The sequence below is a fragment of the Hylobates moloch genome, unplaced genomic scaffold (assembly GCF_009828535.3).
Source record: "Hylobates moloch isolate HMO894 unplaced genomic scaffold, HMol_V3 SCAFFOLD_1, whole genome shotgun sequence".
NCBI lineage: Eukaryota > Metazoa > Chordata > Mammalia > Primates > Hylobatidae > Hylobates > Hylobates moloch.
Window position 1 is genome coordinate 163,174,775 of NW_026652276.1, and position 8,687 is coordinate 163,183,461.

The following is an 8,687-nucleotide window of genomic DNA, read 5'->3' on the forward strand; positions in this document are numbered from 1 at the left end:
CATGCCCGCCTAATTTTTTTGTGTTTTTAGTAGAGACGGGGTTTCACAGTGTTCACCAGGTTGGTCTTGATCTCCTGACCTTGTGATCCGCCTGCCTCGGCCTCCCAAAGTGCTGGGATTATAGCCGTGAGCCACTGTGCCCGCCGCAGGTGTTTCTTTTCATTACTGAATTTGAAAGGTACCATGAACTGTGTCCAGAGTTACGGCCCATTTACGTGATCTCAGGAAATTTGTCTTGCAGTCTCCTTTTGGAAGAGTTACTATCATCTAGTGTTGACTGTCATGCCTGCACTGTCTCCCTACACAGGGGACTCTAGTGGGACTACCCTATTGGCATCACTATTTGATGACCAGTATGGGGTGCTCGTCTATGAGGAACTGACACAGAGGTACCTAAAGGAATGCTTGGCACCCTACGAGCAACATGAGAACCTTCAAGTGGGTAAGACCACTGAAAAGCAAGTGTCTAAAATGTCACTTGATGGGGACACAACCAATAGGTGCTGAGCCAGCAGGTTACCTTTAGCAATTCAATAACATTTTCCTCTGGGAGGAAGTGTAATGGTATAGTGGTTAAAGGCATAGGTGCTAGGAAAACTAAAAAGGTTGAAATCCCATTTCTTGCTCTTATCAGCTATTTGACACCTAGTAAGTTACTTCATTCCTCTAAGCTTCAGATTATTCATCTATAAAACAAATAGCAAATCATAGGGAAATTGAGGTTTAAATAATTTATGTAACATGATCTATATAATAGATGAATAGCTATATACTATATGTAATCTAATAATAACCAATGTAAATCTCAGTATGTGGCATACATTCTATGTTAACTACATGTGCTTGATGTCAGTTTATTGCCTCTCTTCTCCAAAGTGATTCTGCCTTACCAGCTCTGTGATGATGGAGATTTAAATACTTTTCCTTTGTAGTGAGAAAATATCTAGCTTTATCAGTGGAGAGTGCTGGAGGATCATTGCAAAAGCAGGGATTTATCTAGTATGCTGCCATTTTTGCTTCTCCTTTGTTCCTGCGGCACAGATGCCAGCAGCATGTGTGTTGGGACACCAGCATACTCCACCTACCTGCATATCCAGGAGGTATAGTCTTTTGCCAAGCTTGTAGCCTGGCCTGGACTGGTGATCACCTCACCTGGCACTCAGGACATGATCAATGAACATCTCATGCTATAGGGCACTCTGCTCACAAGTAAACTCCGGATGCCCTGACTCCCTCTTTGTGCCTACCTGGCTATCAGCCTCTGCCCATCCGTACCCGAGTTGCTTATTGTGTAACTCTAGACACAAACACTGTGCACTCTAAGCCACACATGTCCTTAGGCCTCATACCCTCTGTGTGCCTGTTACCATCCTCAACCTGCTTGCATTGCATAAGGTTGTTAAGACGCTCAGATATCCACACTGCATATCCGTCTGTACACTGCCTTACCAATGAGCAGAATCCCCAAACTCCCAATTCCTTCGTAAGCCTGCCTGCCTGCCAGCACCATCACACCTGCCAGAGGGTAGTTTCCTGCTTGCTTAGCAACTATACACTAGCTCTAGCCTGGGCAACACAGCAAATGCCTCTGCTATCTACTAGGCTCTGAATCCCAACCTTGGGAAGGGCCTCTCTTTCCAAGTTTCTTCTTCTGTGGGTACTCTGCCTTATCCCTAGGGTATTCCTTTGAGTTCTCTTTACAACTTTATAACAGTTTTACAGTTACGTCCCTACTTAATACTTTTTATATTAAACTTTCCATATTCAAATTGATGGTTTGTTCCAGAATGAACAATGACTACTATACTATTTTTAGATATTTTATTCAACTAATATTTATGGAGTCCCTACAATGTGGCTGGCACTTTATAAGTATTGGTCAAACATCAGAGGACAAAACAAACTTTCTGCCTTACGGAACTTGCATTCTCTATAGAAAGACTGAGATTGGGCTCTCTCCTCCTGCCACCCAAGATGCCAAAAAGAAAGGCTAATGGGAAGAAGCAGGTGGCCAAGAAAGTGGTGAATCCCCTGTTTGAGAAAAGAATTAAAAATTTTGGCATTGGACAGGACATCCAGCTTAAAAGGGAGCTCACCTACTTTATGAAATGGCCCCATTGTATCAGTTTGCAGCACCAGAGAGCTATCCTCTATACGTGGCTGAAAGCGCCTCCGGTGATTAACCAGTTCACCCAGGCCTTGGACCGCCAAACAGCTACTCAGCTTCTTAAGCTGGCCACTGACCAGAGAAAAAGCAAGAGAAGAATCAGAGGCTGTTGGCCTGGGCTAAGAAGAAAGCTGCTGGCAAAGGATATGTCTCTGCTAAGAGATCACCTGTCCTTCAAGCAGGAATTAACACCATCACCACCTTGGTGGAGAACAAGAAGGCTCAGCTGGTGGTGACTGCACAGGACATGGATCCTATCGAGCTGGTGTCTTCCTGCCTGCCCTGTGTCATAACATGGGGGCCCCTTACTGCATTATCAAGGGAAAGGCAAGACTGGGGCATCTAGTCCACAGGAAGACCTGCACCACTGTCGCCTTCACACAGGTTAACTTGGACAACAAAGGAGCTCTGGCTAAACTGTTGGAAGCTATCAGGATCAATTATAACGACAGATATGATGAGATTCCCCATCACTGGGGAGGCAGCGTCCTGGGTCCCAAGTCTGGCTCGCATTGCCAAGCTGGAGAAGCCAAAGGCTAAAGAACTTGCCACCAAATGGTTAAATACACACTGTTGAGTTTTCTGTACATAAAAATAATTAAAATACAAATTCTCTTTTAAAAAAAGACTGAGATTGGGGCAACAGAGTTAAACAATGTGAGATGTGTCTTTGGGTCTAGAAGACACAAAGGTACCCTCACATGTTTCATAAAGCTAAGCTTTGAGAACAACTGCAATATTTTGAAGATATTCACTATACTATTTTATTGAAGTGTTACAATGTTGCATTTCTCCCTACTTTAGATTAGTTGGTTTAAAATATTATCTATTCCAAATCCCATTCATTCAAATGTTTTTACCATAATCTTTTTGTTTAGTCATATTTTAAAATCAAATTGCTATTGAGTGAGCTTGTCTTACAAGTTCATTATGATATACATTTTAAATGTAAAATTTTACTATTCTTGTAGCCTGGTGCTTTGTTCTCCTTTCAGTCATCTAATGTGAGTGGCAGCATTCATTAGATGTGCCATTATATGCAGATAGTTATTCTCTTAATGTTGCTTAGCAACAGTTATTCAACATTCAGCTCGTTTCAGCTTTCACACTGATATATTTTGAAATCCTGAAAAGGGTGTACTATTTCAGGTATCTAGCATTGAACTCTATTATTTCTTTGCTAAAACATTATAAGCTAATCTTACAATTTGTACAAAAATAATACATTTCCTAAAGCCCATAACTGCCAACGGACCCCAGCACTTCTGCATGTTTCTGTAAGTCAGACTTAAAGATGCCTAAAATACTCAACTAGTTGGAATAAGTGAATTTATATTTCAAATTCATTAATCTCAAGAGTCAAAATGCATTCCTTGATCAAATAAGTTCTGAAAATAAAAGGGCAAAAAATGTGGTTAAACTAGATACATTTATTAGCCTCTTGAAATTCCATAATTTTATAGGAATAAAGTTGATACAACAAAGGTCCTGTAGTCTTTCCTCTATCAGGTCTCTTAACAAAAGGAAAATGCAAACAACCCTCAAGTGTTGTTCATTGTAAAACCAATTTTTTGAAACACATCAACATAAAATGCCAAGAGCTAGAAAATAAGGACCTTTATAAAAAATGATAGCAACAAATACAAATACAAAAGTATCCATTAGGTCAATTTTCCCTGTTAAGCAGATATATTCCTACATTACATATTAACCAAATTCTTGAAGTGTTATGAATAAGTCAAAATTGGGGGGAGATGGATTACATTGAAAGGGAGCTAATCACTATAAATGAAAGAACCTGTGGTTGATCCTTAATTGAAATAATTATTTTCCTATTTTTTTAGTTTTACTCACTCAAGGTATGTTGTTGGTTTGGTTTGTTTTTTGTTTTTTTTTTCAAGTTTAAATAAACTCTTTATTCCAAGTTATTGTAATGTGGAAAAAGCATTGTAATTATTATTTTTACATCTAAAATAGAGTGATTTTTTTTATTTTTTATTTTTTTTCATTATACTTTAGGTTTTAGGGTACATGTGCACAATGTGCAGGTTTGTTACATATGTATCCATGTGCCATGTTGATTTCCTGCACCGATTAACTCATCATTTAGCATTAGGTATATCTCCTAATGCTGTCCCTCCCCCCTCCCCCAACCCCACAACAGTCCCCAGTGTGTGATGTTCCCCTTCCTGTGTCCATGAGTTCTCATTGTTCAATTCCCACCTATGAGTGAGAACATGCAGTGTTTGGTTTTTGTCCTTGCGATAGTTTACTGAGAATGATGTTTTCCAGTTTCATCCATGTCCCTACAAAGGACACGATCTCATCATTTTTTATGGCTGCATAGTATTCCATGGTGTATATGTGCCACATTTTCTTAATCCAGTCTATCGTTGTTGGACATTTGGGTTGGTTCCAACTCTTTGCTATTGTGAATAGTGCTGCAATAAACATACATGTGCATGTGTCTTTATAGCAGCATGATTTATTTTGATTCTCTGATGGCCTTGATGATGACATTCTTCATGTTTTTTGGCGCATAAATGTCTTTTTTGAGAATGTCTGTTCATGTCCTTTGTTTGTTTTTTCTTGTAAATTTGTTGGAGTTCATTGTAGATTCTGGATATTAGCCCTTTGTCAGACGAATAGGTTGCAAAAATTTTCTCCCATTCTGTAGGTTGCCTGTTCACTCTGATGGTAGTTTCTTTTGCTGTGCAGAAGCTCTTTAGTTTAATGAGATCCCATTTGTCACTTTTGGCTTTTGTTGCCATTGCTTTTGGTGTTTTAGACATGATGTCCTTGCCCATGCCTATGTCCTGAATGGTATTGCCTAGGTTTTCTTGTAGGATTTTAATGGTTTTAGGTCTAACATCTAAGTCTTTAATCCATCTTGAATTAATTTTTGTATAAGGTGTAAGGAAGGGATCCAGTTTCAGCTTTCTACATATGGCTAGCCAGTTTTCCCAGCACCATTTATTAAATAGGGAATCCTTTCCCCATTTCTTGTTTTTGTCAGGTTTGTCAAAGACCAGATAGTTGTAGATATGTGGCATCATTTCTGAGGGCTCTGTTCTGTTCCATTAATCTATGTCTCTGTTGTGGTACCAGTACCATGCTGTTTTGGTTACTGTAGCCTTGTAGTATAGTTTGAAGTCAGGTAGCGTAATGCCTCCAGCTTTGTTCTTTTGGCTTAGGATTGACTTGGCGATGTGGGCTCTTTTTTGGTTCCATATGAACTTTAAAGTAGTTTTTTCCGATTCTGTGAAGAAAGTCATTGGTAGCTTGATGGGGATGGCATTGAATCTATAAATTACCTTGGGCAGTATGGCCATTTTCACGATATTGATTCTTCCAACCCATGAGCATGGAATGTTCTTCCATTTGTTTGTATCCTCTTTTATTTCATTGAGCAGTGGTTTGTAGTTCTCCTTGAAGAGGTCCTTCACATCCCTTGTAAGTTGGATTCCTAGGTATTTTATTCTCTTTGAAGCAATTGTGAATGGGAGTTCACTCATGATTTGGCTCTCTGTTTGTCTGTGATTGGTGTACAAGAATGCTTGTGATTGTTGTACATTGATTTTGTATCCTGAGACTTTGCTGAAGTTGCTAATCAGCTTAAGGAGATTTTGGGCTGAGACAATGGGGTTTTCTAGATATACAATCATGTCATCTGCAAACAGGGACAATTTGACTTCCTCTTTTCCTAATTGAATACCCTTTATTTCCTTCTCCTGCCTGATTGCTCTGGCCAGAACTTCCAGCACTATGTTGAATAGGAGTGGTGAGAGAGGGCATCCCTGTCTTGTGCCAGTTTTCAGAGGGAATGCTTCCAGTTTTTGCCCATTCAGTATGATATTGGCTGTGGGTTTGTCATAGATAGCTCTTATTATTTATCTGGTTTGTTTTTAATATAGCAGTGAAAGTCAAGCCCAGAAACCCATCAGAATTTCCTAGAGAGCTTTTTTTAAAACTACAAACGCAGTGGCTCACGCCTGTAACCCCAGCACTTTGGGAGGCCGAGGCGGGCAGATCACGAGGTCAGGAGATCGAGACCATCCTGGCTAACACAGTGAAACCCCATCTCTACTAAAAATACAAAAAATTAGCCGAGTATGGTGGCAGGCGCCTGTAGTCCCAGCTACTCAGGAGGCTGAGGCAGGAGAATGGCATGAACCCAGGAGGTGGAGGTTGCAGTGAGCCGAGATTGTACCACTGCACTCCAGCCTGGGCAACAGAGCGAGACTCCATCTCAAAAACAAAAAACAAAAAAAACTACCAATGCCTAGGCTCTATCCTACACAGTTTCTTCAGGGTGGGCACCCAGTAATTTGTATTTTTTAAAAATCCACCATTGTACTCAATGGTAAAACACTCTCATTTATAAGGCTCAATATGCACTGGGAGAAGGAGGAGGGGTTCCATATCATGTCCTCTCTTTCTTTCCTTGATCTTGAGCAAATGTCTCCAAATGCCTTTGGACTGTCCATTTAGAGATTACACTTTGTCTCTCTTTCCCATGCCCACACTTTGAACAATTATCTTTTCCACTCCAGAAGTTTTTAGTAGCTTAAAAATGGAAGTCAATGACATAAACATACAATTTGAAGAATAATTATAAATACTCATATAAACGTAACACAGCTTAGAATATGAAACATTGCCCCCCAGGATCCGAGAAGACCCCATGTGCCCATTTCCAGTCACAACCTTGTTAGTGGAATTAACCACTATTTAATTTTTGTGATAGTAATTTGCTTGCTTTCTTTAATGTTTTACCATGAATACCTGCATTCCTCACAATATTGTTTTGTTTTGCCTGTTTTTCAATTTTGTACTGATACATTCACACCATATTTATTTGACTTCTTTCTTCAGTGTATATGAAAATAATAGTTCATTCAGGTTTGCTGCTATATGACTATATCATAACTTTTTTTCCATTCTGCTATTGAGGGACATTAGCATTGTTTCTGGTTTGACAAAAACAAGCAATGGGTAAGGGATTCCCTATCTAATAAATGGTGTTAGGAACACTGGCTAGCCATATGCGGAAAACTGAAACTGGACCCCTTCCTTATACCTTATACAAAAATTAACTCAAGATGGATTAAAGACTTAAACATAAGACCTAAAACCATAAAAACCCTAGAAAACTGAAGCTGCTAAAATAATTCTTGTATGAACATTCTTGTATAGTATCCTAATTCACACATGCACAAAATTGTCTAGAATTGGTTTTGTGGGTTGTAAAGTAATAGTAACAGCAATAACAATAATAAATGCTTTGTAGTGTTTATTACATTCAGGTACTGTTCTGAACATTTCACAGAGACTAAATCGTTTAATGCTCACAACACTATGAAAGCAAAAATTGGTTTTGGGGTGAGGAGACAAACTTTACTTTTATGAATCAAGTCACATGTTCAAGGTCAAAAAGCTAGGAAAATGGAATTCAAATCCATGTAGTTGGCAGAAGCGTCTGTACTCAACCATCATACTACAGTGTAATACCATGAATCAATAACATGAAAAATGCAATAGTATTATGCATAATAATCTTCAAATTTACTAGAGAATATCAAAATGTATTCCAAAGACATTATACTAATCTATACTCCCACCAGCAGGATAAGAGTTTTTATTGTTTCCTTATCTTTGTTAACACTTGTTATTGTCAGACTTTATTTTATTAAACCTGGAAGTTGTGTAATGTAATCTTATTGTAATTTATATTTAAATTTCCCTATTACAAATGAGGCTAAGGAATTTTTTCTGTTAACTGACCATGTAAATTTCCTTATTTGTGAACTTACTATTCAATATCTTTGCCCATTTTCTATTGGAATTTACCCCTTTTTCATTGATTTATAGGAGTTCTTCAGATGTTGTTGGCCATTAATATGTGTAGCAACGATCTTTTTATACTCTGAGGCTTGTGTCTGCATTCTTTACTACTTTTAATAATAAGCTTTATGTTAATCAGACTTATTCATTTTGTTCTTTAGAACTCGTCTTATTTTAAAAGTTCTCTCCTACTCCAATATTTTGAAGATACTGTATATTATTTTCTTGCAGTGTTGTAATACTGCCTTTCATATTTTGATCTTTAAGAAACCTATAACCAATTTGAGATACCAAAGTTTTTTTTTCCTAGAAAAATACCACTTTCCAGAACAGTTTATTGAAAAGTAGTCATTTCTCCATTATACTGCAGTACATCATTGCCATTAAGTCAAGGCACCCTATAATAAAATGCTATAATATCTTAATAAATAAAGCTATATTTGACATCTGGTAGGGTAAGTCTGATTATATTGTCCTTAAGGGTGACTTGGTTATCCTTGGCCCTTTACAATTCCATATAAATTTTAAAATAAGCTTGTCAATTAAAAATAAAAACATTTAGAAATTAGATGAAGACTGTGTTGAAACTACAGACCATTTGGAAACAAGGTATTTACAATATTAAATATTCTAATCCTTGACTGTGGAGTGCCACTTCCTTTATGACTTCTTTAGT

The 8,687-nt window shown here is 38.1% G+C and overlaps 1 pseudogene; it reads left to right on the plus strand.

The window, feature by feature from the left end:
- Nucleotides 1–282: 282 nt before the first annotated feature.
- Nucleotides 283–2,744, plus strand: LOC116810821 (large ribosomal subunit protein eL8-like; annotated as a pseudogene).
- Nucleotides 2,745–8,687: the final 5,943 nt, after the last annotated feature.